General features: G+C 47.6%; 1 long non-coding RNA gene across 5 annotated transcripts in view; it reads right to left on the reverse strand.

Moving 5' to 3' along the window:
* Nucleotides 1–23,985, reverse strand: part of LOC121818580 (uncharacterized) — a 29,983-nt gene extending 5,998 nt beyond the window's left edge. For 2 of the 5 annotated variants that reach the window (XR_009599506.1, XR_009599505.1), the window contains exons 1-4: nt 23,521–23,985; nt 4,454–13,426; nt 3,636–3,844; nt 2,879–3,010 (exon numbers count right to left, since the gene is read on the reverse strand). This is a non-coding gene — a long non-coding RNA (uncharacterized LOC121818580). Of the gene's footprint in view, nt 1–2,878; nt 3,011–3,635; nt 13,427–23,520 lie in introns of all 5 variants that reach the window. The other 3 variants (XR_009599507.1, XR_009599504.1, XR_006058551.2) reach the window with 3 other exon arrangements.
* Between the last annotated feature and the right edge of the window lie 3,679 nt (nt 23,986–27,664).

The following is a 27,664-nucleotide window of genomic DNA, read 5'->3' on the forward strand; positions in this document are numbered from 1 at the left end:
TGTGGGAGCAGGGTTTGGCCACGCAACCTGAGCACGGCCCCCTGGACACCTATGTACGGACATCTGCCCTTCAGCAAGGAATGCAGGCCTGGAGCCTCTGAGCTGCTTCCCCACAACCACCTTCAGCATCTGCCCACAGAGCCCCATCCTTTGGGACCATGATCCAGCCCACCTTCTCCCCTTCTCAGCTTGCCCCGCCCCCGCCACCCTCCTTCCCAGCACACCCGGCCGGCCCCAGAGTATCCAGGGGCTGATGGGCTCTCGTCTCCGGAGATTCTTGTTTCCCTTTTTATTTAAAAGTCCATGCTGAGTAACCCAGACGTGCCCGGCGATAAATGAACAAACCAGCACGCGTCCCGCCCTCACGCAGTCTGCATGCAACCTTCATGCCAGGAAGAGGCTGGCATTATGGGTTATACATTCACATCAGACAAGCAAATGTGTTACTGCACACGGAAGGCACGCTTTGGAAGCAAATACAAGAGACTAGCAGAACATCTAACCGGGACCGGACTAGGATGGCTTCCCTGAGGAAGGGCCCGTGAATCACAACCTACATGATGAGCAGGAGTTGACCAGTGAGAGAGGGGGCGGAGGCAGAGGGCAGCGGATTCCTAGAGGCCCCGAGGTTGCCAGGCTACTCAGAAAGAAAGCCAGAGGCCCGGGAGCAAGGGAGGCTGTGGCAGCAACAAGAACCCAATTCCACAGGTTCTTTGGGTTCAGAATAAGGATTTCGCTCTTTTCCCTGAATGCAATGGGAAGCTAACAAGAAATTTTAAGCAGGGGAGTATAATCTTCATGCCTTTTTTTTAAAATATCTTTTTGAGAATAAAATATTGCCATGTGCAGCAACCTGAATGGACTTAGAGATTATCATACTGCACAAAGTAAATTAGACAACGACAAATATCACATGATGTCACTTATATGTGGAATCAAAAAAAAAGAAAGAACTTTTTTCCAAAACAGAAAGAGACTCACAGACATAGAAGACAAATGTATGGTTATCAAAGGGGCAACAGGAGTGGAGGGAGGGATAAATTAAGAGGTTGGGATTAACACAAGCACACAGCTCTGTACAAAATAGATAAACAACAGGGCCTACTGTATAGCACAGGGAACTCTCCTCAATATTCTGTGATGACCTATAAGGGAAAAGAATATGAAAGAGAACACACACGTGTAAATGAATGAGTAAATGTGTGAATCGCCGTGCTGTGCACCTAGAATTAACAAAATACTGTAAATCAATTATTCTTCAATTAAAGAAAAAAATCTTTTTGCTGCAGTTTGTATTTGGGCTGGAAGTACAGATGGGAGAGAGCTGTAAGAAGGTCACTGCAGGAGGCCAGGTTAAAGGTGATGGAGTTTGCCTAAGTGTGTTCCTATTAATAGACACGAAGCATATGGTTCTGAGAGATGTTTAGAAGGGAAAATCCATAGGTCTTGACGTCTTAGCAAGTTTATCCATGTCTGCTGCTGCTGCTGTTTAGTCACTAAGTCCTGTCTGACTCTTTGCAGCCCCCATGGATTGTAGCCTGCCAGGCTCCTCTGTAAATAGAATTTCCCAGGCGAGAATACTGGAGTGGGTTGCCATTTCCTTCTTCAGGGGAATCTTCCCAACCCAGGCAACTTGTGTCTCCTGCTTGGGAGGTAGATTCTTTACCACTGAGCCACCACAGAAACTCTGCTTCACTGAGACAACAGGGGAAATCCCCTGTAGGGATTGAGGGCAGCTCAAAAACAGGCGTGTTATTCATGTCTACACCCCTGATTTTGAGGTGCCTTCAATTCCTACAGGGGATTTTCCCTGTGGTCTCAGTGAAGCCAGACTAATTAAGGATGTGGCGAGCTGGAGTCAAGGTCCCATTAGCTCCTGGTACAGGGAGGGCTGCAGAGCCTGGGAGCGCTAGGGCATTGCTCTTCAGCATTTGGGTAGAAGAATCAGGGAGGCCCCTCGAGGTTGCTGTGGCTAGCATGGGGACTGTGGTGATGCCAGGGCAAGCTGAGGCTAGACACCACGGGTGAAAGCATACAGGGCCTCACCTTGAAGGGTTTGCATCTTCTGGGCAGAGCTGAGAGTGCCGAAGGTGTTTAGGCCAAGAGATACATAACCAGCGTCACCCTTGAGAAAACTCACTCCTGCACTAGAGAGGCATCTGTCTGTCCACTTTTGTCCACTGGGGCCCTGGACTGCTGCTGCCTGCACCTTGCGAGGATTTGGGTGCTGTGGTATATCAGGAGCCAGCAGAGGGCTCACTCCCTCGTCCTCTTCCCTGCCCAGAAAGCGTTAGTCGCTCAGTTGTGTCCAACTCTTTTCGACCCCAGAGTAGCCCGCCAGGGTCCTCTGTCCATCAAATTCTTCAGGCAAGAATACTGGAGTGGGTAGCCATCCCCTTCTCCAGGGGATCTTCCCAACCCAGGGATCAACCTGGGTCTCCTGAATTATAGGCAGATTCTTTACCGTCTGAGCAGAAGAATGTAGATAGAGCTGGGAAGGGGAACAGGGAGAAGCTGTGCTCTTGAGAATCGCTCCAGCCTCACCAAGAATGGAAAATAGATTGCAAGATGTTACAGAAAGAAAACATACACAGAGACACACATACACACAGTCAAAACAAGTAGCTCCCACAATTAGCCCAGTACATTTGCAGTTACAGATAAAGTTGTGTGTCAGAGCTCTGAGATGACCAAGTCACCAGACCTGAAAGGCCAGAGCTGGGACTGGAACCTGAGTCCGTGGGCCCCTGGGATGCAGGACCTTGAGGCGCATCCATCCATCTATCCATCCATCCATCCGCGGATCTATCCTGCCTCCACTTTTCCCCTCAGCACACACAGAACACATGCCATTTGCCAGGTCCCTCACAACACTCACAGCTTGCAGAGCTGATGTGAACATAACGACTTCTTCAAGTAGTCATGTTTGTAGTCAGGGCTGAGCTTGAATTCCAAGTTTTCCAGTTCCTGAATGACCTGGATTTAGGTACTTAAATTTTTTTGAGCATCCCTAAAAACGAGAATAAAGAGGACATATGCTGATGAGAATTGGTGACTATTCAAAGGGCTTCCCTGATGGCTCAGATGATAAAGAATCTGCCTACAATGTTTTATGGCCAGCGCCTGACCTGGAGAAAATGCCCACGCAGATGATTCTTTAACATTGAAAGATTTTTGTCCAAAGCCAAGCACCTGGGTGAAATACTGCAGTCAACCAGCAGATGGCAGCCTCCCCCGGCTTTAGGAGAGTGCTTCCTTGTAGATGTGTTGATGGGGCTAGGGGCTCCCAGACTCACAGGACACCCTCAGGAAAACTCCTTCTCTACTATTACTCTAGTCCCTCTTTCCAGGAGGGGTTCACACCCAGTCCAAAGCAGCAAGGCACGGCAGGCACCCCTTCTGCCCTCGCCTCCCCTTCTGCTACACAGAGCCTCCCATCAACAACTACAAACCCTCTTGCTCATCACCTCTTGTAAAGTACACTGTGTGGGGAGATGGGCAGAACAGGGTGGGGACAGGGAGGGAAGGTTATGTCCCATGTGCCCAGTCCCCACTCAGACTCTGCCGGGACCCCTGGCGAGGACCCCACTTTCCCGGCACGCACCCATATGTGTGGATGTCCCATCGCTAATTACCTTTTGCGTGCTAATCCCTGATTGCTGCTTGTGAAGGCCGAGCTCGTGTCTTCTACTTCCCTGTGCCTGGTGGGCTGCCGTCTATGGGGTCGCACAGAGACGGACACGACTGAAGCGACTTAGCTGCAGCAGCAGCAGCAGCAGCATGCCTTTGGTTTGTCCCAGGCCTTGCAGCTACAACACCTCTCCTCCTTCCTGACCACTTCTCCCTGCGGACAGAGGGAGGCTCATCTAGACTGCAGCCTAACACCTGCTGCCCTTAGTCGCTATTGCTTTACTTTCTCTTCGCCTCTAAAGCCTGGTTTAGACAGCAATCGCTCCAGATTATCCTGAGCAGCTTGGGCAGTGTTGAAAAGGAAGCCAAGGACCCTCTGTCCCAAGGCCTGGCTTCCCAGGGCCATCTTCCTGAAATGCTGGGTTGAGTTCCTCTGCTTAAAACCCTCCAGAGCTCACCTTCTGGCCTAGAGCAGAGCCAAGGTGTCACAGTGGCCTTCGAAGCCCTGAGTGATCTGTGTCCTGATGCTTCCCCGGCCTCAACTCTTTTATCCTGATCACAAGATATTCTGACACACTGGCCTCCTGCTGCTCTGTGAATCCAGCAATCAGCAATCGCTCTCACTGTAGACCCTTGGCCTGGAATGTTCCCCACCCACCCAGGCATGGCCCACTGGCGCACATCCTTCAAGTGTCCTCCCAATGTCATCTCAATGAGCCTTTCCCTCGTCTCCTACATAAACACACATATGCTCTCCCATCCCCAGGACTCTATTTTTCTCCATAGCGTATATTTCCACTGAACATGCTACTGGTCTACTTACTTGTATACATGTTTCCAGAAATCAAGCCTCATGACAACAGGGACTTCAGATGCTGTATTTCAGCACCTAGAATGGAGCCTGTTCCGTTCTTTCTCAATCATTACATGTTAATGGAATACATTTGCTCAGACCTAGGAGGAGAGGTCTTTAAGCCTCATCTTATTTTGCTATTCAGTTCACTGACTTTGTTTCCAGATCATCATTATAAGTGGAAACAAACAAACAAACTCAGAAAAGAAGTAATTTCTCCCAAGTGGCCAGATAGTCAATATGGATTTGAACTCAATTCCCATTCACCCACCTCTTTATCTCACTGGGTCAGAAACTAATGGTGGGATTTTAAGAAACAGGAAAGGAACTGCTCTATCAGGAGCCCCAGACAGCAGCCTCTCTTGTGATTATGGGATGAGACTGACTCAAAGCCAGGGAGGGAGAAATCCATCAGGACATTCAGAGGAAAAAACCACCATAAATATCAGTCATTTCAAAGTCAGAGTACTACACATGCCCCGTGAAAATGACTTCTCCAGGGACTTTCCCCACACGGGCCTCCTGGAGAGCATCCTCCAGTTTTGGACAGAGGCCCCACCACCGCACCACACTGAGAACCTTCCTTTCTCAAGGGCTGATGGGAAGTAAGCAAAAGCAGCTGACCTCTCAAGTTTTTTTTATTTACAAGCATTAACTTTGAAGGGTTACTGAAATAGAAAGAAAGAAAGACAGGGAAATTTCCAGGTATGGCTGGAACATCACTGAATTGAATTGACCTCGGTGTGAGTACAAATGCTCATCCAAAAGTGCCTCTGCTTCCCAGAGCAAAATGAGGCCTGGATTATCCCAATTACCTCCATGCCCCCAGGGCACTGAGCGTCTCCATAGCTGTACTTTCCCACAAGCAAGGACTTCTAAGCCGTTGGCAGAAGGCAGAGTGGTGTGGAAACAGAATTTGAGAGACAAGGACACAGCAGACCCAGCTCAGTGGAGGCAAAAGACTCCACTCCACCTGGACGCCCTTCAGGTGAGCATTAGAATCAGCTTTGCAAAGGCATCCACCTCCACCCCAAATCCCAGTGCAAGGCAGCAAAGGGCTTCAAACTCACTTAGCTCACAGGGTTGGCTTCAGAGCAAGCTGAGAATTCTGTGAGGGCATGGACTGTTCTTCTGTGTTCACATCTGTAGGAAACAGAGCTTCAACACAGCAGCTGCACAATTAAGGTTTGTTTATTAAGGAATCAATTTATAATAAGGGCTTCCCCAGTGGTTCAGGGGTAAAGAATCTGCCTGCAATGCAGGAGACTTGCAGGGGATGCGGGTTCGATCCCTGTGTTGGGAAGATTCCTTAGAGAAGGAAATGGCAACCCACTCCAGTACTCCTGCCTGGAAGCCTCCATGGACAGAGGAGCCTGGTGGGCTACAGTCCATGGGGTTGTAAAGAGTCAGGCACAACTGAGTGACTAAAGAACAACAGCAAATTTATAATAGCTGCCTGGACGTTATTGGCAAGAACTGTGAGGTCACAAACAGGCCCATTCAAAAAGGTTGCACTCAATTAATAGATGTTCCGTTAATATATTTGTCTTTTTTTTTTTTAAATTTACTTTCGGCTGTTCTGGGTCTTCACTGATGCTCAGGCTACTCTCTAGTTGCAGTGGCCAGGCTTCTCACTGCATCTGGTGGAGCACGGGTTCCAGGGCGTGGGCTCAGCCGTCATGGTGCCTGGGCTTTCGTGCCCCTTGGCCTGCGGGATCTTCCAGGACCAGGGATTGGAACATGCGTCCCCTGTATTGCAAGGTGGATTGCAAAACTCTGAACCACCGAACCACCAGGGAAATCCCAATCAATCTTTCAGTTTTTGAATGCTGCATATTGAGACAATCGGGATCCTGAGAATTCTAGAATCCCCAGCTCTTTAGACAAAGAAAACTGGAACAGCCCCTGCTCACTGCAACAAGGGAGAGACCCTCTGTTTCCAGCTCTCTAAAGGTCTGTCAAGGAAAGGACAGAGCAAACCTACTCTGCTAGGTGACAGAAGAAGGATGAGAGTCCAGCAGTGAAATCTGCATGGGGACAAATAGCCCTCATGTCAGGAAAGAAATTCTAGTGATCAAAGCCACCCAGAGAACAGGCAGTCACAGAAGCAGTGAGCCCCTGACAGTGGAGGCATCCTAGGTCTTGGTAGTGGCCAGACATTAAACAGAGTAGTTAGTGTAAGGTCCTTTCAGCCCCCAAATGGACTTTGCACCTCTGGTTCAGCGACAAGGCATCTAGAATATTTCTACTTCAGGCTTTCAGGCTCCATCCTGAGGCTCTAATACAACAAAAGGAAGGGCTATCAAGAAAGAGTGAGGATACCACGAAACACAGATGTTGGTCTCATGAAGAAGGTGGCCCCTTGGGGAGACAGAGGGGTAAAAGAAAAGAAAAATAGGGTTGACTGGCCCTTCCTCCAGGGAACACCGTGGTGGGGAAGCTATATTTGCAAGCTGGCAACACTACGAACCTCCTAAGAATTCTGGGTTTAATTAGTTTCTCTGAAGCCAGCTCCTTATAGGAAGAGAAACCTGCAGCCCCAGCTCCGACTTGTCACCAGAGAAGCTCACTGCCTCCCCGGGCCAGGACTTTGCTACAAGGGATTGCTCCAGGCCAGATTTCACTTTCTAAACTTCTCTTGGGAAATTACCGGAGGCTTGTTCAGAGACACAGTCTCCATAAAGGAGATCGTCAATGTAAAAACTATTTAACATTATCATTCAGCTCCCTTTCGCAGTTACACTTTATTCTTTCTTCTCCACTTAACCTAAACACCAAGAGCATTCAAATGGAATGTAAATGGCTTCATGGACAGAATATAATACGTTTTTAATACTAAGGCTTGAGATTGATTATAACAAGGCCACTAGGCAAGGAATTAAAAAAAACTGCCTCCCCAACCAGACTGCAGATGTGGTGAGGGCAGGAATCACTTCTTAGCAGAATCAGGCACGGAAGACAGAGAGACGCTAAATTGATGAATGAACCGATTGATTGATGGTTTCAAGTTCTAGTTCTGCTACAGAACCAGGTATGTGATCTTGGTTAAGCTACATAACTTCTCTAAGCCTCGAACGCTTTTATCCATAAATCAGAAATAATAATAGCTACCTCAAATACTACGACAAATGCAACAATATGTATTAAGTGTCCCAGAAAGTGTCTGGCACAGACTCGGTGCTGAGTAAATGGTCTCCTCCTTCTGCTCCCTAGGACCACACTGTACGTACATGGCGACTGGCTACTGAGCATCTGCCTGGCTGCTGTACAGATGGGACTGATGTGGATTCTTGCAGTTAACTCCGGAATAGCAGACAGGCGCGTTCACGGGCCCTAGGTTCAGGCAGCTGCTCCATGGAAGAGTTTGGGGCAGAGGGAGGGAAGGAAACCTAAAATTTAAGTATACGTCTGCTAGGTGAGAGGCAGCTAACACTCGTAATGTGTTTTTCATTTACAGGATGATTTTTAGTTTAGTATTTCAGCTCCAAAAAGCAAAGTCCCTGGATCTTCCAGAGGAGTCACGTAAGAGTCCCAAATTTGACAGCTTTTCGTTAGTAAAACTGGATACACAGCCATAGTAAACTCCACTCAGAGTCATTTATATGTAAAGGAACCACAGAATAGATTCCTGTTGTGTCTGACCCCACCCCCCTCCCTGCCCCCAATGAGTTCATTTCTGCAAATGAATGTGTACTGGAGGTTGTGATCAGGAAGGGAAACACATGTCATCTGGCATGTTCCCTCACTGTCTAAACTGCGAGTAAATTAAAGGCAAGTTCATTGGCCACTATTCAAATCGTCACCGCTCAGGTCTGAAGCATAATCTACTCCTTCTAGATCCTTCCTGTTTCCTTTCGCTTCCCAGTGACTCAATTTTGCTTCTGTTTAACCCATAGGTAGGCAGGCTTAGTTGCTAAGTTGTGTCCGACTCTTGCGACCCCCATGGACTGTAACCTGTCAGGCTCCCCCGTCCATGGGATTTCCCAGGCAAGAATACTGGAGTGGGTTGCTATTTCCCTCTCCAAGGGATCTTCCCAAGCTAGGGATTGAACCTAGGGGTCCTGCACAGCAGGCAGATTCTTTACCAATGGAGCCACCGGGGAAGTATAAACCCCCACAAATCTCTCTGCAGAAAAGTAAGACAGAAGATAACTAAAACAAAAAAGCGCACCCCAGCTCCCAACATGGGCTTCTCTAGTTTGAAAATAATACCTGATTTCTCTCCCTCAAATTCACCGTCTTTAAATGAGTGATGATGCCAAAAATAATATCATCGAACACTTGAAACAGCTCTGGATATATGCCAAGTACTACTGTAAGTGCTTCTCGGGCAGAAACATGTGTGACTTTCACACACACACACAAACCCTAGGAGATAAATAACGCCAGTATGTCCATTATCCAGAGGAGGAAACTGAGATACAGAAACACTAGGTAACTTCAAAACCACACTCTTGAGGCGGTGGTTTCCTTAAAGCAATTAGGATTAAAATGGAACACTTTAACTTAGAACCTCATCACCCAGGAATCATGACGATGGCTGCCCTCTGTATCTACATTTCCACATTCCCAGATTCAGCCAACCACGGATCCAGCAGCACATATTTATTGGAAAAAAAATCCCTGTATACAGGAGGTGAACAGTTCAAACTCCTGTTGTTCAAAGGTCAGCTGGACCCTTGATACACTGCCAAGGCTGGCCAGGGAGCCGGCCCATACTGTAGACCCTGGTTTTAAGGGTAAAGAAGAACGTCTTTCCCCTACCACTCAAGCTTACTCTGAGGAACTGCAGAACCCAGCTGTACAAACAACGAAAGAGGTTGCTGGTTGTAACTGAGTCAGAAGGGAAGAAAGTCCGCACACATAAGGGCCCGCGACCTACTGTTTTCTCTGTCTCCCAGGCCGACACATTATTCTGCAGGCTCTTCCTGACTTGAGGCCTGTCTCCCAGCGTGGGGTATTGAGACAGGGATCTCGAGGTCCTTGAGAAAGGAACACCTGAGCTGGCCTACAGAGCACTGACCGCTCTCATCTGGGGCTTGGAAATCTATGGTCACTAGATGGCAGGGTCCTGCTCTTCTGCATTACAGAATTCTAGGGGCCACTTCAGGCCACTTCCCCTTTGGACCAAGACTCAAAAAGAGACTCTTTCCTGTCTTAAAATCCGATTACCTTCAGAATTTCAAAATGACCTACAGGATAGAAATGTGTCTTCACTGAGGTGTGTACATAAGTCGTCACTTCTCCCAACCTTGAATGACATCACTGGTGTGGTTACATTGAGGCAGACAAACCCAGAGATGGGAAAGTGCCCTTCAAATGACAAAGCAGAACTAGAAGTACGTCTTGTCCTTCCCCAAGAGACTCCTGCCCGCCTGGCACTGTCTGTGGAAATAACACCGGACCTTCAGTCTCCTCCTGAGTTCCCACTTCCTCCTGCCTGGTTAGTTTTTGCTAGGTGCTTGCCTCGCCTGCGTTCCTGACTCTGACATTTCCTACCCCAATATCTGGCAGTCAATCAAAGCTTTAGCACTCCGTTGGCACCTTCTCCCTGGACCAGCACTGACATTTGACCCCTAGTTTTCTGTAAAGATGAAGAAGGAAATGGCAACCCACTCCAGTATCCCATGGGCAGAGGAGCCTGGTGGGCTACAATCCATAGGGTCGCAAAGAGTTGGACGCGACTGAAGCAACTTAGCACACGCACACACTTCTGTAAAGAGGGCTTCCCAGGCAGTGCTGCTAGTGGTAAAGAACCCATCTGCAAATGCAGGAGACATAAGAGGCATGGTTTCAGTCCCTGCATCAGGAAGATCCCCTGGAAGAGGGCACAGCAACCCGCTCCAGTAGTCTTGCCGGGAAAACCCCATGGGTGGAGGAGCCTGGTGGGTTACAGTTCAGAGGGTCGCAAAGAGTCAGACACGACTGAAGGGATTTAGCCCACATGTGCTTTTGTAACCACCCCAACCCAAGCCTGGTGCAGGTCTTGTGTGAACCTGTCCCAACACCCAGACGACCTATCTAGGCTAGTAGGTTTTCAGCTCCACTGGCCAGTCTGCCAGAGAAGGGTCTGGGAGGGAAAATGGGGAGTGGAGTAATCACACCTTCAGATAGAATGCAAGGAAAGCCCCTTTCGAGAAGGTGACTTTTGAACCTAGGCCATAGAGTGAGCAGGTCATGGGCGGAGTGGAAGGCCCCGAGTGAGAAGCAGCTTGCCGAGCTGCTCCCGCAGACTCTGCCTGTATCCGACATCCTCCGGCTATCAGGGTGGCTGCAGTGGGCTGCTGTCCCTCAAGCACGTGCCTCTAAGTCTCCCCACCCTCTGCCTCAGGGCTTTCTTCAGAACCTGGGAAGCCTCCTGGGGTCTAACTCAGGGATGTTTCCAAAGTGGGAAGTGGGACTGCCCTGAGAAGCTCTGACATCCCAAGCGGGATTAAGAGAGCGCTACAACCTCTCCTTCCCCGGGACAATTTGGAGGCGTGACTGGCAAGGCTTCTCACAGGAGCCCTGGTGGGATAGAGCCACAGCTGCCCAGCGCAAGAACTGCAGACCAGAGCCCGCGCTGGTCCTCCCTGCCACATCCTGCCCACGCCCTCACGCCTGCATCCCGGGACCAGCTGCAGAGCTCTCCTCTCAGGCTCAGCCTCAGGCCTGCCAGACTGAGGCGGTGAAGCTCAGGGTGGCTGTAATGAGGAGCAGGAGGGCCATCTCAGACTGGGTCCGTGAGCTTGGCACAAGCTGGCCCGTGAAAGGGCCGTGGGGAGGCTCTAGATTTCAGGCTGAGCTGCCCGGTGGTCAGGACAGAGGAGCTCCGCCTGAGAATCAGCCCACCAGCCGTGGTGGCTGGGAGGTCCCGCCTTGACTGGATCCTCTGAGAAGCCCGCTGAGATGCAGGGAAGGAATTGGGGCAGACAGGGAGGGGACACTGAGGCAAAAGTCCGCTTGTTGAAATGGGGCCACCCGGGAAGCCACAAGGTAACGTTCTGACTCAGCCCTTCTACAAGTGCCCAGAACGTGTGTCTCTAGCATGTTGGACATGGCATAAAAAGAACCGCAGCTTTTCTGACTGCCGCCTCTTTTCACTCTGCTCAGCAGTTTTCATAATGAGACTCTTTCGTTCTCATAACGGCCGTGTAAGGCATTCTCCCTGCGGTGTAGCTGAGGAAAGTGAGCCCGCTGAGCGCTACAGCCTGAGACTCTGGATCCCCAATTCCATGCAACAGGCCAACCAACTACCCTTCCAGCCTCCAAGGGAATGATAGCCAGGCTTCAAGGTCAACCACTGACCCCGCAGCTGGAAGCTTGATGGCTCCAGGTGGCAGGGGCGGGGAGAGGGGGGAACTGATTGCCTGTGCCCACATGCACACACACAGCACACAGGCGCACAGCATCTGGGCAGAGATGACCCCCTGTGCCTCAAATGCAGTGTGGTGACCCTGCCCTAGGCGGTCACACTGCAGCTCTTTCCATCCATGAGTGAGGCTTCTCAGATCTCCTTTCAGGGTCTGAAGTAAAGAGGTTCCAGGTCAGGGTGGACGGGCTGCTGAGTTCTCTGTCACTTGAAGAAGAAACCACAGCCAGGCTTCCATCTGCAGGGCACACACCCATTTATAAAACATATTCCAGGGCTTGAAATCCAGGGCTGCAGGTGGGAAGAACAGGCTGCATGGTTCCCATTCCTGAGAGGAGTGAACAGGATCAAGGACACTGAGAGGCAGGACAGTGTGGTTGAAATACTAGCCCTGGGCCATGGGGCCAGGAACGCCTCCTCCAGCCCTGCTATGCCCCTGACTGGCCCGGACTCACGGCTCCCTCTACTCACCTTGGACACTGATGTTGCAGGCTGGGGGCGGGAGACAGAATAATCTGCAGATGAAGGAGCCTGACTCCCCCACCAACCCCGGACAGCGGAGACCAAGCCCACCCAGCAGGAGCATCGGGCCATGATGTGATCTAGCCGTAAGCCGGTGCAGCATTTTGCCACATGGTGTCATGGTGTCGGCTGTGGCAGTGCGCCAGCCCTGGCCAGTGCAGTCTCACGCCGCCAAGACCGCGTTCTCCTCTGACCTGAGTCCAGAGCATCTGGCACTTACGTGGGCATCTGGCACTTACGAGCCGGACGCTCCTACAGAGTGTTCCCCAGCTCCTGTGGTATTTGCTCCTGCCCAGGCCTTTCCCCGTGCCCTTCTGCTTCGGCCCTAAGATCAGCGAGACTGTATAGCCATTCACCGCCCGCTCTCCCCACTGTCAGCGAAGAGCCAAAAGTCAGATCAAAGGGCTCCAGACCTACACGCAAGAGACTGGTATTGACTTTAGCCTGGCTTCTAATTCACCACGTCACTTGCAGCCTGTTTCCTTGGCTCCTTGGTCTAGCTTTCCCATTATTATGGAAATTACAGGGTTAGCTTCACTGATACCAAAGCATCTTGCTCACATTTTAAATCCTAAGATGTATACTGAAGGCCCAAGACAGAAAGATGTAGGTTAATTAGTCAAAGCTGCGGGATAATTAATGAAGGTGATTTCCCCAGGCTTTGAGGGATTGAGTTGAGGTGGAGAGAACTGTCAGCTGATGTCATGCTGATGAAGGCAAAGGATCAGACCGGCTTCATATTAGCAAGCCCCAGTGTCGGAGAGGCAGAGGAAGAGTGGCAGGGCCACAGGCTGCGGGGACGCTACTCTTGCACATCGGGCCCGTAAGGGTGACTTGAACAGAAGCGCTGAGACACCGCAATAGCTGACTGACAACTAATCTGTCTACAAAGTGACTAATAAGTGAGAAGCGCTGGACAAAGGGATGACTCACATCCTGGCTGGGACGGAGCAGGACAGTGAGAGGTTTCATCATCATGGCGAGCAAACGAAAACTTATATAAATTGTGCATTTCTGGAATTTTCCATCTAGTAGTTTTTGGACCATCATGGAACACAGGCAAAGTGAATCTGCAGAAAGTGAAACCACAGAAAGCAAAACCACAGGTCAAGGCAGACTACATACAGAGATGTCCACTGAAGTCCGGCTGCTCATTTTAAAGCAAGGAAGAAAACAAAATGCCTGTCAACAGGAAAGGAAATAAAATGTAGCAGCTGAATAACTAGAATCATTAGAAGGCAGTCTCATTGAGAATGAATGAAAAATGCAGTTATTGAATTATATGTACAGCTGGGTACCATCTGGTTGTATTTTAAAACACATACACAATATTTTGTATTTTTCATGGAGGTGTGCATTTGTATAGATAAAGATATTTTCCAGTGGACAAGAACACACATCAAACTCGTGAACCTGGTTGCTTCTGGGCTGGGGAAGACAGGAAGAAAACGGGTCTAGGGATAAGGGTAAAGCGGGACTGTAATTTCATCTGTGGTGTTTCACGTGTGTCTAGAAATCAAGAAACAAATATGACAAGGCCTTAGTATTCGTACATCTGGGTAGTGGTAATGCATGTGATATTATTCTTTATACCTTTCAATATATTTTTTTAATTTCTCAAAATAAAAGTAATGGAAGTGTAGCAACATTGTAGAAGAATGATGGGCGTGTCCCTCCTTCAGTTTGCCTACGCTGACCTTGGAGTGAACATCAGCTTTGAAATGTGTTGCTTTCTCTAACGAACCCAGAGATCTAATCTTCAAGCCAGTGAGCCAGATAAAAATGCGGACTTTAACTTTTATATAATTTACATTAATTTGCACCGGTAATTGAAATATTAATAAATGCTTTAGAAACTTCTGTTTCTCTACAAGAGAAAGGTCCAATCTCTAAAGTGATGGCTTGACCCTGCCATGCCCAATTATTCTTCAGGATGATGCTTAGGTGCAGCTTATGGAACCTCAGGATGGAAGGGAAACGCTGGAGCCCCAAGGCACAAAGCCTGCTGGAGGCTCGTGTCAGAACACCATTGATCTCCCTGGTTCCAGACTGACCTTCTAGCACTTACAACCAAAGTACGAAACACGTGCAGTTGGAGGTCTGAGTGTCTCTCTCTCTCTTTCCCTGCTTGGGCAAAGTCTGGTAACTCAGCCCTGCCACCTCTACACCTTTCTGAGGTCTGGCTGTGAGTCCACCGGACCTCAGATCCACTGGTTTGTTATCTCTGCAGTTCTTCACAGAACGATACTCGTCCTTCTCTGATGGATCTGCTAACCGGTCCCCAGCCCCAGCAGCTAGCTACTGGGAGCTGGTGAACAGCACACAGGACCCGCGGGAACCGGAGCACGCGGGAACCGAAGGCAGCGTGAGAGAACTGGGCCCCGGGGCCTCCCAGACGCCGCCCTGCTGTGCTCCCCGGCAGATGTCTGCCCTTGTGTTTGTCTGATACCCCGCGAGGCAGTTCTGTTGGCAGCTCCCCAACCAGAGAGGGGAAACAAGAGCAGCATTCTGTTCTAGCTGTTTCTTTCGTTTATCTGAAGTACTTCTGTTTTCTTGGTCAAATACCCACACAAATGATTCAGTCCCCTCTCCTTCCCTCCTAGTCTCCTTTCCAGAAAAGCCTTGGCTGATGGTTAATTCTGTGTGTCAATTTAGCCAGGCTCTGATACCCAGGTATTTGATCAAGCATGTCTGGATGTTGCTGCGGAGGTATTTTTTTAGATGAGGTCAGCATAGGATGAGATGGTTGGATAGCATCATTGACTCAGTGGACATGAGTTTGAACTAACTTCGGGAGATAGTGAAGGACAGGGAAGCCTGGCGTGCTGCAGTCCATGGGGTCGCAAAGAGTCAGACAAAACTGAGGGACTGAACAGCAATAAGCATTTAAATCAGTCAACTTTGAGGAAAGAATAGGGCTCTCCTTAATGCAGGTGGGCCTCAACCAACCATGTGAAAGCCTCAAGGAAAAAACTGACCTCCCTCAAAGAAAAGGGAGTTCTTCAGGCAGCTGGGCATCAGACTCAAGCTGCAACACCAGCTCTACCTTGGGTCTCCCAGGGCCAGCTGATCACCTTTTTTTGCCTCTGGTTTGCGAGGCTATGGTCTTACTAAGGAAGACAGGACCTGGGATGAAGGGCTTGAAAGAGTTAGGAGACTTTAAGGAAACCATGGTTAAAAGAGAGACATTTAAATGTGTTTTTACAGATTCTCATCGCTCATACATGATGTGGCCTTTTCACATCTCTGAGCTTCTATTAGTCTCACAAAGTTCCTCTGCTAATCAAGATATGATCAAGATATTATCATCCTTTGTGGTAGTATTTGTTTTTGGAGATTCTACCACATACCAGTCACAGGGCAAAGTTTTCCTGGGATCTTGGGATGGTGACTGTTGGAGTTTGAGGTTTTGCAGAGGTGGGGATCAGATGATGAAGTCAGCGTTCCGGGACCACAGTGAGGCTTGCAGAGACCAGAAGTGCACAAGGGAAGTATTAGGTGGCCCAGTCATGGCTGAATTCTAAGATCCAGATGGAGGGTAGAGCTGAGGCTAGCACGTGGTCAGCTGTAATAGGACCCGCGCTGTGGAGGCAGTGGGATCACAGTGGAGACACAGAGAGCAACAGCAGCTATTTCTTCCTCATCTCTTGTCTTGGAAGATGGGATTCCAGTAAGTTTGTCTTTGATCCCCCCCTAAAAACCTCTGTGCTAAAGCCAGCTTCACCTTCTGCCCTGCCAGGTGAGGAGCGAATGTTCTAGCAACTACACGCCTGGAGCCTGCGGATGGGGAATTCCCCTGGAAGCCCAGAATGAGCCCAGGCCAAACTCTGGGCTTTTTTCTGAGCAAACATTTTGAGAGAAACCAAACATGATGATGTGGAAGAGCGACCGGGGCTGTCCCCTCTCACAGAAGCAGGGCTGATGAAAACACAGGGATTAGTACAGATGAATCATTGCCAGTCCTCTCCCTGAGAGCATTTGCTAGTGGCAACCCAATAAAGACCGGATCTCCGAAAGCGCTGACGAGTCACCCACTGGGCCTGGGAGTTAGAGATCGCTTCCGAAATTGGTGGGAGGAGAAAGCGGGAGTGGAGACATGGGGGCGTATCCCCCTTCCAGAATTCATGTTCCTCCTTTTGGTAAGATAATTTCCTACTCTTTCAGAAGTGTGGGTGATTCTAGAATCTAGATGAATTGTGCCTGCAATCCCAACGTTCTGTCTCCAGTGTGGGTGGGAATTCATGCTCCATCATGACCTCTGCCCTTTGACAACAAGAAGGGGTATGCTTGGGGACAAAGGAGGGGGGGGCGGTATCTGCTCTGCTTTGGGTTATTAACTGAGGGCAAATGAGAGGTCTTTGGAGCACTTCCTTAGACAGAAACTAAAGTGAACAGAGCTTTCAAAGAGGCAATATTTCATTTGGTGTCTTGACTATGATATTATCACAAATATCACAAACCAGTATTTGTGATCAAAATATACAGAACAATACACACAGGCACAGAGTCAGAGAGAATGAGACAGACGAGCAGAGAAGTACAGGCAACTTTGGGGAAATCTAAATAATAGAGTGGGTTGTATCAATGTCAACGTCCTGGGGTCAATAGTCCCTCATACCATAGTTTTGCAAACTAATTCCATTGGCAGAAATTGGGTAAAGGGTACACAGAATATCCCTCATTATCTCTTTAAGAAAAAAAGTTTATAGAGATATACATCATATAAAATTAGCTCATGTGACTTGTACAATTCAATAGCTTTTAGTGTATTCACAGAATTGCATATCCATCACAGTTTAGAACATTTCAATTATCCACCAAAATAAATCCTGCATCTTTTATCTATGATTCTTCCATACCCCTCTACCCCAAAGCCCTAGGAAACTGCTAATCTGCTTTCTGTCTCTGTAGACTGGTCTTTTTGGGTGTTTCATAGAATTGAAATAATACAATAGGTGGTCCTTTGTGCCTGGCTTTTTCACACATTTGTTGTAGCATGTATCAATATTTCATTTCTTTAGCTTGATGAACAATATCCCATCGTATGGCTATACTGCATTTTATTATCTGTTCATCAGCTGATGGACGTTGGGTTGTTTGCCTTTCTGCTGTTATGAATACCGCTACTGTAAATATTTATGTATGAGTCTTTGGCAGAACATATGCTTTCAGGTCTCTTAAACATACACCTAAGAACGGAACTGCTGTGTTTGAGCTTAATCTTTTGACAGCCTGCCAGACTGTTTTAAAACAGCTCCACCATTTTACATTTCCATCAGCAGTGTGGGAAGTTTCCAGTTTCTCCATGTCTTTGCCAGCACTTGTCATTTTCTATCTATCTCCCTTTTTTTCTTACAACCATTCTAGTGGATGTGAAGTGGAGTCTCTCCGTGGTTTTGATCTGTTATCCCCTGGTGGCTCGTGAGGCTGCCCCATCTTTTCATGTGCTTGTTGGTCTTTTGGATATTTTCTCTGGATCAATGTCTTTTCATATCATTTGTCCACTTTTTTAGTTGTTCATAGTATTCATCTCTGGATTGTTTCTAACACTGCCATAGTGTTAGGAATCTACAGTTATCTCAATACAAAATTTAGTTTTTTAAAAGAAAGAATATTGGGGAAAATGAAAGGATACTCAGGTGAAAAAAAGCAGCCAAGTTTCAACAAAGAGGATATACAGATGGCTATCAAGCACATAAAAGATGCTTGACATTATGAGCCATTAGGGAAAAGTAAATGAAAGCTACAGTGGGATATAACTACATACCTGCCAAATTGCCCAAAATAAAAATTAATGACAAAACCAAATGAGAGCAAAGATGAAGAGAAACTGGGTCACATACATTGCTGGTGAGAGACATAGACAACTTAACCATTCTGGAAAACCGTCTGGCCGTTTCTTGTGAAAAGTGTGCAACCGCCCCCAAAACCAGTGATCACATTCTTAGGCATTTATTCCAGAGAAACGAACCTCTCAGTTCAGTTCAGGTCAGTCGCTCAGTCGTGTCTGACTCTTGGTGACCCCATGAATCGCAGCACGCCAGGCCTCCCTGTCCATCACCAAGAGCCTTTATGTTCACGCAAAAACCTATGTAAGGTCATTCACAGAAGCCTTATGCGTAATAGTTGAAAACTGAAACCAACCCATTAAAAAGCTGGATGGACAAACCACAGAACAACTAGTCAGGGTAAGAGCAACAAGCTATCGACACACTGAACAACCTGGGTGAGTCTTCAGAGGGTAAAGCTGGGTGGAAAAACAGCCTCTAAAGGTTATGTACTGTATAACGACATTTATGTAACATTTTGGAAATGACAAAATTGCAGAAATGGAGAACAGAGTAGTGATTGTCAGCTGTCAGGAATGGGATGCAGTGCAGGAGAGGAAAGTGGATGTGAATAGAAAAAGGCAAGACCACTGGGCAGACCCTATGTCTTAATTGTATCGATGTCCTGCGCCCTGGTTGTGATATGGCGTAACAATTTTTCAAAATGTTACCAGTAGGGGGAAAAGATAAATCCAGTAGCACACCAGATCTCTTAGACTTGTCTACATTATTTCTAATAGTAGTGAATCTACAGCTAACTCAGAAGGGAATGTAATTTAAAAAGAGAGAGGAAAAGGCAGTTCCTTCACAGATCTACTTACATTTCTACCAGTTATTAATTGTGTGATTTGGGGCAAATTAACATTGTCAGTTTTTCCACCTGTAAAATGGGGATAATATCTACTCATGATGGTGGTAAGGATCAAAAATTTTTTAAGTGAAAAAAACCCTTGTAACTAACAAAGCATCACAACTGCTGCTGCTGCTACTGCCCATGCCTCAGCCATTACTAGAACGTTCTCTGCCCTCAACATACATCCCTAGTGAGTGCTTCAATATCAGAAAAGTTCACTCATCATCATTTGACTTCTCTGTTGATAATGTAGCCATTGTAAAAAAGATACCAGAACATGTTACTTCATATTTGGGGTGGAGTGATGGTGGTTACTAACCCCAAAGCATTCAAGTGTTTTGAAGGGCTCAAGATTGGGAGGAAACAACCAAGATCCAGGCACTCTTCAAAGCCTCTCCAAAAGGAGGGGCAAGGAGGGGCAAGGAGAGGCCACCCCGAAATGAAGACGCAAGTGATGGATTCTTAGTACCTGGAGGTGAGGACTTTTGACCCACTTGCCTGAATATAAATTTACTCTAAACCTCCCTGTCTGCAAAGCAGGAATAGCTATGCCTTCCTCACAAAGCTGGTCTGAGCATCACCTACATGAGATAATTCAGTGTTTCCCAAACTCCAGTCATTCCTGCACCGGCATCTTCATTTTTACCAAATTCAGTTAATTCAAGAATTGTCATTTATTTACTTTTTTTTCCCATTAAATCAACTGTCTTCTTTATGTAACTACCCTTGTTTGTCAAAGGAAACAAAAAAGATAAATGTTTGTTCACATTTTAACATCTTTGAAGGCAGCATGTTCATGCTCAATGGTGTATGACAGTCAATCAGTATAAATTTTTTTCTTTCTTAACAGAACACACAATAATGATGTGTATATAATCAGCAACATTTAGATTCTCTTATATATGGAAAGTCATTTCTTTAAGTGGAAATACAGGTTGTTTATTTAAAATAGATGGAAACATTTAAATAGATAGGTTTTTATTAAGTTACCTTTTAATTGAATTTCCAACATAATTAAATTTCAGCCAGAGTGTGCTGCCTGCAAACATGTTAGCCTGAGGCCTGCTCCTGATCTATTTAAAAGGAAAATGTAGAGAGCAAAATGGGTTAGTAATGACTTACTATCACTAAACTGATAGGATCTCCATGATGTAATATAGTATATAATTCCATGCTGCTAATAGTTCCACTGTGCAGCACCTAAATATCTCCATTAGCAGCAAGTGTCTGACTTGAATCAATTGCAGGGATGTGGATGAACCTAGAGCCTGTCATTCAGAGTGAAGTAAGCCAGAAAGAGAAAAGCAAATATTGTATATTAGAGCATGTGTATGGAATCCAGAAAAACGGCACTGTTGAAACTATTTGCAGGGCAGAAATAGAGGTGCAGGCATGGCAAATGGACATGTGGGCATAGGGTGGGGAAAGGGAGGGCGGCAGGACTTGAGAGAGCGGCGCTGGCGCATCTGCAGAGCGCACGTGGGACAGACAGCGAGTGGGAGCTTCTGTGTGACACGGGGAGCTCAGCTCGGTGCCTGGGGTTCCGTGAGGACCTAGCAGGGTGGGGTGGGGGTAGGGTGGGAGGGAGGCTCAAGACAGAGGGCATATGTGTATACCTACAGCTGATTCACTTTGTTGTATAATAGAAACTAACGCAACATTGTAAAGCATCTATATTCCAATTTTTTTTAAGGTTGAAAAAAAAGCAGTGAGTAACGCAGCAGATAAAACCTGACTCACTGCTTCTGGGAATTAGAGATGATACACTTGCCACCCCTAGCAGAATAGAAGGGTGCAGGGTAGTCAGTCAATAGAGATACTGTGTAGCAATTAGAAAAGTCAACTAGAAGGTGGATAGGGTCTCAAAATAAACTATTGAGTGAAGGAAGAGGAAACTGAATAAGATATGTATCATGGCATCATATACGTAAATTAAGAGCTTATAGATTCACCATAAACAGTACACATTTTTAAAAACATACACATCTTTATGATGGAGGATGAAGAGACTGGGAGAGGGAACCAAGAGGGCAAGGAGGAAAATAATATAAATAAAATGAAAACAAAATGAAAGGCTGTTTGGACCAATGATGTTCCTTAGCTCTGAGAAAGAATATAGGGATAACTCAGCTATCCTTATAAAAATATAACTCCAAATGTAAAACTCCTATCAGTATTGTAGAGTATACAGTAGGTACTCGGTGAATGCTAATTGCTTGACTTTAGGATAATCTACAAAGACAGTCTGGAGTGTCTTCAAGAATTCCAAGTGGTCCTGAATTCCCAGTAGCTGTTTCTAGGTTGATGCCACACATCCTCTGAGCAGCCCCCCTGTGCATGCAGGCATACAGACACACACACACACACACACACACACACACACACACACACACACACACACACACACCCTGGACTCCTCTAGTTCAGGATGACCCACCACCGACAATCACTCTTCCCCAACACCATGGGGTTTCTGAAGCCAAGCTGATTTCTCCGAAACAGTCTTCCAGACTGAAGAGTTGATCCAGGCGGACACTGCTAAGGGACTGAGCTCCAGTATCAGATATTGCAGATGGGAAACTGAGGCCAGAGAGAGACAGAGACGTGATGGAATCACACAGTAAGAGGCAGTCCTGTGACTGGAAGCAGCTCTTCCCTTCCTTGCATGCACACCTCCTCTCCTCCACACACAGTCCACAGTGCCCTTTATCCAACCTGCCCACATAAACCAGTGACAAGGCTACTGAGATAGAATTTCCATCCTTGATGTGGCAGCTATTCCTGTCTAGGGTGCTGCTCACCAGCCACTGGGGGACTGACATCAGGAGTCCGTGAATATCCTAGCAGACTAGACAGAAAGAAGCGATGACTGCCAAGGGTGTCACCCCTTCCTGTCTAACCACCGAAGACGATCACCAGAAACGATGGAGAGGCTGCCGGCGTCTTTGACTCAGAGAAAGGGTGGGTGGCAGATACAATAAAAGGGGTGGTCGGGAGGGGGGTGGGGGCATATGTCATTTTATGAGCGCTGTTTCAGATTCCCAAAGTGTACACTTTCATCTCCTTCTTAGAGAAACTAAGAGACTTCGAAAGGCTAAGCAACTTGCCGGAATTGTTCATAAAGCTAGTGGGAGGCTAAAAAGGGATTTCACAGAGGATGTCTATCTCCAAAACCTGGGTTCCCCACTTCCCACCCTAAACTGCTCTCTTAGACCCCCAAAAGACAGTAAGAGGTTCCAAGGAGGTTTAGAGAAGGAGTTAAGGTTTGAAGCGAGGAGGGTGGGGACCCAAAAGGATTTCACACGTCTCCACCACTTGACAGAGGTCTTAAATGACAACTATGATCAGCACAGGCGGACTGGGGAGGGTGTTTCAGCTGGAGAGAAAGCAGGGCTGCAAAAGCACAGGGCATGCTTGGTGCACTGAGCTGTGGTAGTTCTAGAAGCTGGGGGGAGGGGTGGAGCAGGGGCAGGTCAGTGGGTGTGAAGGATGGCTCCCAAGGTGGAGGGAAGCACTGGCGGCAGGTTGAGGGGTCTATGAGCATCACCACGGGCACTGCAGGGTTCAGTGGAGGGGCTTTAAGGTGGAGAATGGCTTGAGCAATTCCCTGTCCTCCGCCATAGACCCCTGTGACTCAGAGAGGGAAGGGTCAAGAACATAGGTTTGGGGTCAAGCTGACTTCTGTTTGAGTCCTAACCTTGCTATGAAATTAGCTATAATCTTGGGCAAGAAGCTTATCCTCTTAGATATTACTTATAACAGGCCTGGCATGTAGTATCAATAAGTACACAACAAGAGCTAACAGTGATGAAGATCATGATGATGATGAAGAAAAGGGTGGTGAGGACAGCAAGGAAGAGGGAAGAAGGAGAGGAGGATGACGGAGCAGTAAAAAATGAGACACAGAGGAGAGGGTGGCTGCAGGAGCCAGGACTTGCTGAAGAATGAGGACTCTCTCTGTCCAGCTGGCAGGATTCTGAGAAAGTCTGAAGATGTGTTAGGAATCTCTCCACTTTGCCTTCTACTTTGTCTGTTCTGTAATAATTTTGCAATAGTTCCCAGTACCTTGCTGGACCTGAACTGCACAAGCCGTACACAGCACTAGGGGCTGGAAGTCAAATCCCAAAGTGAACTAGATCTTATCCCTGCCCTCAAGGAGTCTGCACCCTGGAGGGTGCGGCTGGGGAGAGAGGCACAGACACCCGGACAGCCACCTGGGGCAGGAGAGTTGAACACCAGACTACTAGGTTGAGCTTCAAGTGAAGAGCCGGGTGCTGGAGGGAAGGGGGGAGGAGAGGAGAGGGGACAGGTCCAAGGGAGGAGCAGGCACCAAATAAAAGGCCTCAGGAAGAAAGAACAGAGGCTCCAGGAGTTCAGCTTACTGAATCTGAGAGAAGACTAGAAAGCCAAGTGTGAAAACAGCAGAAAGTGGGCAATTCCAGGGTTCTAGGTGGCAGGAAATAACCAACAGCTTTGACCATACCTTGGAATGAATGTACTCCAACTACTTTCCCGTCTTTGTCTCTTTGTTCAGGATGCAAAGTCCTGAAGGACCATCCTTTGGTTTCAGGAAGGCAGGAAAAGAGGAATGCTCATCATAGAAGCAGGTTCATTTCCAGAAAGAAAATCTGGTCACTGTTGCCTAAAGTGAGAAAAAGACATAGATGGCCAAGGAAAAATAAACACTGGCTACAGTTCGGGCAGACACAGCTAGTTTACCACCTCGTCTCCTCTGATTTGGTTCAAAGAGGCCAAGTGCCCAGTTTAACACACACCACCCCTCCCTTCCTCCCAGACACTCTTGTAACCAGGAGTAGCTGTGAGATCCATTTCTGGCCAATGAGACGTGGGCAGAATCCAATGGCTGGGGCTTGTGGGTAACCTCTTTGAAAGAAAATGCCCCCTTTGGCATCTGGTCCTTCCTTTCTTGGCATCTGAAAGCGGTCTTAACGCCTACAGGAGCGGCAGGCATCCTGTCACCTGAAACCGAAAGCAACATTCTAGAGCTGCAGATGGGAGGGTAGAAGGAAGGAGCCTGGGTCCCTCGATGGCTGTGTAGAACGACCGACTGTATTATCGTGGAGGCAGATGGAAACTCAAGCAGCCTCCAGAATCCACACTGTGATTCATTTGACCAGTGTGTGTGGTGGGGAGGCTGGGGGATGATGGTCTCCTTCCTCTGGAGGTCAGTTCTCAAATGACTCTATGCAGGAATCTTTGCTTGAACCAAAAAAAAAAATCAAGAGTCCCCCATTTAGTAGGTTTGTGGCTCACCACTCTTTTCACCCCGGGCAGTTACCACAATTATCGGCGCCACTGTTGATATAAATGCCTGTGTCCATTACTGGATTCTGAGCTTTGCAAGGGTCCAGTCATTATCTCTGTCTCTCTTTATATCCACATCCACAGCCATGTCTATAGCCATATTGATATCTACATATCTACCATCTATCTGCCTAAAACCATTGTGTTCCCGGTGCCAGCATAGTGCTATGTATATCAGTCTTCAAATCTTTGCTAAGTAAGTGAATACATGAATGAAAGCCATCAGTAGAAACCATATCTTCAGGCTCCTCTCTCATCTTCATTTCTACTAAGAAGATGTGAATAAACCAATTGGGGATTCCTCAGTTCTTTATAAGAGCACAGACGTCTCTGAATACTCGGGGACTGACTACTCAATCTGTTGTCTCTCCAGGGACTTCCTTTGAACATCGCCTGGCTTCCCATGATGCACGCAGATTCAAAGGGCATGTCTATTTCCCTCTTTAGGAGAGCTTTGGTGGAAAAAACCGTTGGCTCCACCTGAAGTTTGGGGAGCAGGCGGGTATGATCACTGAGGTTCATGCTCTCCGCCATTTCCCCGACTGACCCCCACCACTGTTTGATCCCTGGGGCTGGTGGTGGCAAGCAGCAAGTGTTTCTGCAGCTCTGAATCAGGGCTGCTTGTGTATCATGCCCTGTCAAAGCCACATCAAAGGCTTGAGGTGGGTTACCGGGTCTACACTGAAAGTCCTCAGGAGCCACAGCTCAGGGAGGCTCCGGGTTCTTGAGGCAGCCGCTGGCTACCTGGGGGGACCGGGTACTTTCCTGAAGAGAACACATCATTCGTCTTTTCCTGTGCTTTTACTGTAAACCCTTGGTTTATTACACACCTAAAAGGAAGGACAAGGGGAAAGAGAGACAGACAGACAGATAGCGGAGGTCAGATCTGAAAGAAGCACAGCAAATAGCAACAGATTCTTACACTTTCTGAGCAATGAGCCCTGAGCCCCTCTTCTGAGAAGCAGAGCCTTGTGCCCAGAGAGGGACAATAACAGCCCAAGGACCAGGAGGCTGAAAGCTCAGGAAGGAGAATCCAGGCTTCAAGATGCCTTGCCCAAAGCTCTTGCCACACATACTGACAGCCACTCTTCCTGAGACCCCAGAGGGAAGTGGAGAGGCAGCTTCATGCACTGGGGACTGAGCAGTTCATAGCAAAGCGTACTTAGATGTCCTCCACTCTGCCGGGTGCCAGTCACTGCATCGGGCCTCGTAGTGAACACGGAAATGAAAAAGCCAAGAGCTGTGCCCTCCCAAAGCTCCCAGTCCATGGGGCAGCCAGCTATATTCACAGCTCAAGCCAATGTCAGGCCCACCGGGAGTGGGTTAGAGGTGGAAGGAAGGACGGTGAGAACGGGAGAGATGTGGCGGCCTGGAAATCAGCGAAGACTTCCATGGAGTGAGCATGCGTTCACTGGAGAAAGAAAGGTCACCACCAACAGAGGGATACACACAGCAACGGCCCCAAGGTGGGGAAGTACGCAGTACATCCTGGTGAGTCACCACTGTGATGACGCTTAGCTTGTTTGCAGGAGACAGTGGCAAAGAACCAACTAGGAAGGTAATTCCAACCAGCCCTGAAACCCCCACAGCCGGAAACCTGGCCTTGTTCATGGCCAACTACCCCATACAGGGCTGAGCACAGAAGAACCAGGCACTGAATGAACAGCTTTGGGGCCTGACTGTGAAACCCTGGGGCCTTAATGATACATGAAAACGTAACAATGTCATCTGCTACTACCCTGGACTCTATGTAGAAATCCACCTCCACCCCCAACCAAAGACCACTTATAAATCAGTGCCTCTTAAATACCCCATATTCTCAAGCACAGACATTCTAGATCAAGACTTGAGGAGAGGTGGCCAAGCTGACTCCATCACTCACCTTCAGCCTTTATGAAAGGGCTTGCAATACATTCTTCCAAAGGATGAAGAGATCAAAGAACCAGGGCTTTTTTAGAGAAGGAATTTGCCAGGCGTTCAGCTTTCCTTCACCCCATCCCATCAAAGGGAATGAAGAGGATTCATTCACCCCCCACCCCCACCCAACCTCAATCTAAACAAAGGGTCTTTCCAGAAGCTACGCAGGGCACTCCACCTGAGGTCACTGAACTCTGGTAGGGAAGGGAAAACTACCTACCAAATCCTTCAAATCTCAACTTATTTTAGTCTTTGCATGTCTAAAGTTGACCATAAATAGAATATATGTACAGCATGCTTTTCTCTCTCCTTTGAGGGATTTGGAGGTTTATCCTTGCTGCTGTATACATAGATCAGTTCGTTCAATTTTAAGTGCTGTACGGCATACCATTGGGCTTTCTTGGTGGCTCAAGGGTAAAGAATCTGCCTGCAATGCAGGAGTCTCAGGACACTTGGGTTAGATCCCTAAGTCGGGAAGATCCCCTAAAAGAGGGCACAGCAACGCACTCCAGTATTCTTGCCTGGAGAATCCCATGGACAGAGGAAGCTGTTGGGCTATAGTCCAGTGGGTTGCAAAGAGTCAGAAGCAACCGAGCATGCATGCATGCAGGCCATCATGTTTCATTTATGCATTCCTGGTCTTATTTTTCTCTAAAATACAAAAAGAATGCATGATCAATACAGAAAAGTTGGACTATACAAGAGGGGATTTTTTTTTTTAAAGGCCTGTTACACAGAACGGTGATTTCAATGAATCAGTCTGGAATCAGTCTGTATCATGGAGGTTGGGGGCAGAGGCAGGAGGCAAGAGAAAGAATCCTAGTTTGAGACAGCAATAACCTGGTCACACAAGTGATGACTGGGAGCCAGGCTTCAAAGCCCAGTTTCTCTCAGACTGCAAACCTCAACCTTTTTTTCAAGGTGTCGTATCCCTGTCAAGACATTAAACAGGGTATATGTTGAAGGGGTTGATTTTAAAGTTATGCTAAACCATTCTTCTGTTTAGATATGAAAAATCAAATTACTTAGGAAAAAACACCTTCTGGGATCCCTGAATTATATAAATGTAGGTGATACTCGGGAGCAAGGAGAATCAGGAACAGAATCTCGTATTATTGCACCAGAGCTGTTACTTCTGGAGACCAATGGTATACAAAGTCACTCACTGAGAAATAGGGGTGAAGTTATATAAGGGGTACAGGGTGGGTCTTCTGGGAGAGAAGTAACAAGAGGACTCCACCTTTGCTCAGTGAGAGTCTTATCAGAGGTCCAGGGTAACAGATACCAGAAATAAAATTGCCTTTAGGGAAAGGAAGCACAAAGGAAACCTATGCATGTGCATGCTAGCTTGTTCAGGTAGAGTGAAGTGAGGTGGGTAGAAATGC

The sequence above is a fragment of the Ovis aries genome, chromosome 2 (genome assembly GCF_016772045.2).
Source record: "Ovis aries strain OAR_USU_Benz2616 breed Rambouillet chromosome 2, ARS-UI_Ramb_v3.0, whole genome shotgun sequence".
In the NCBI taxonomy this organism is placed as follows: Eukaryota; Metazoa; Chordata; class Mammalia; order Artiodactyla; family Bovidae; genus Ovis; species Ovis aries.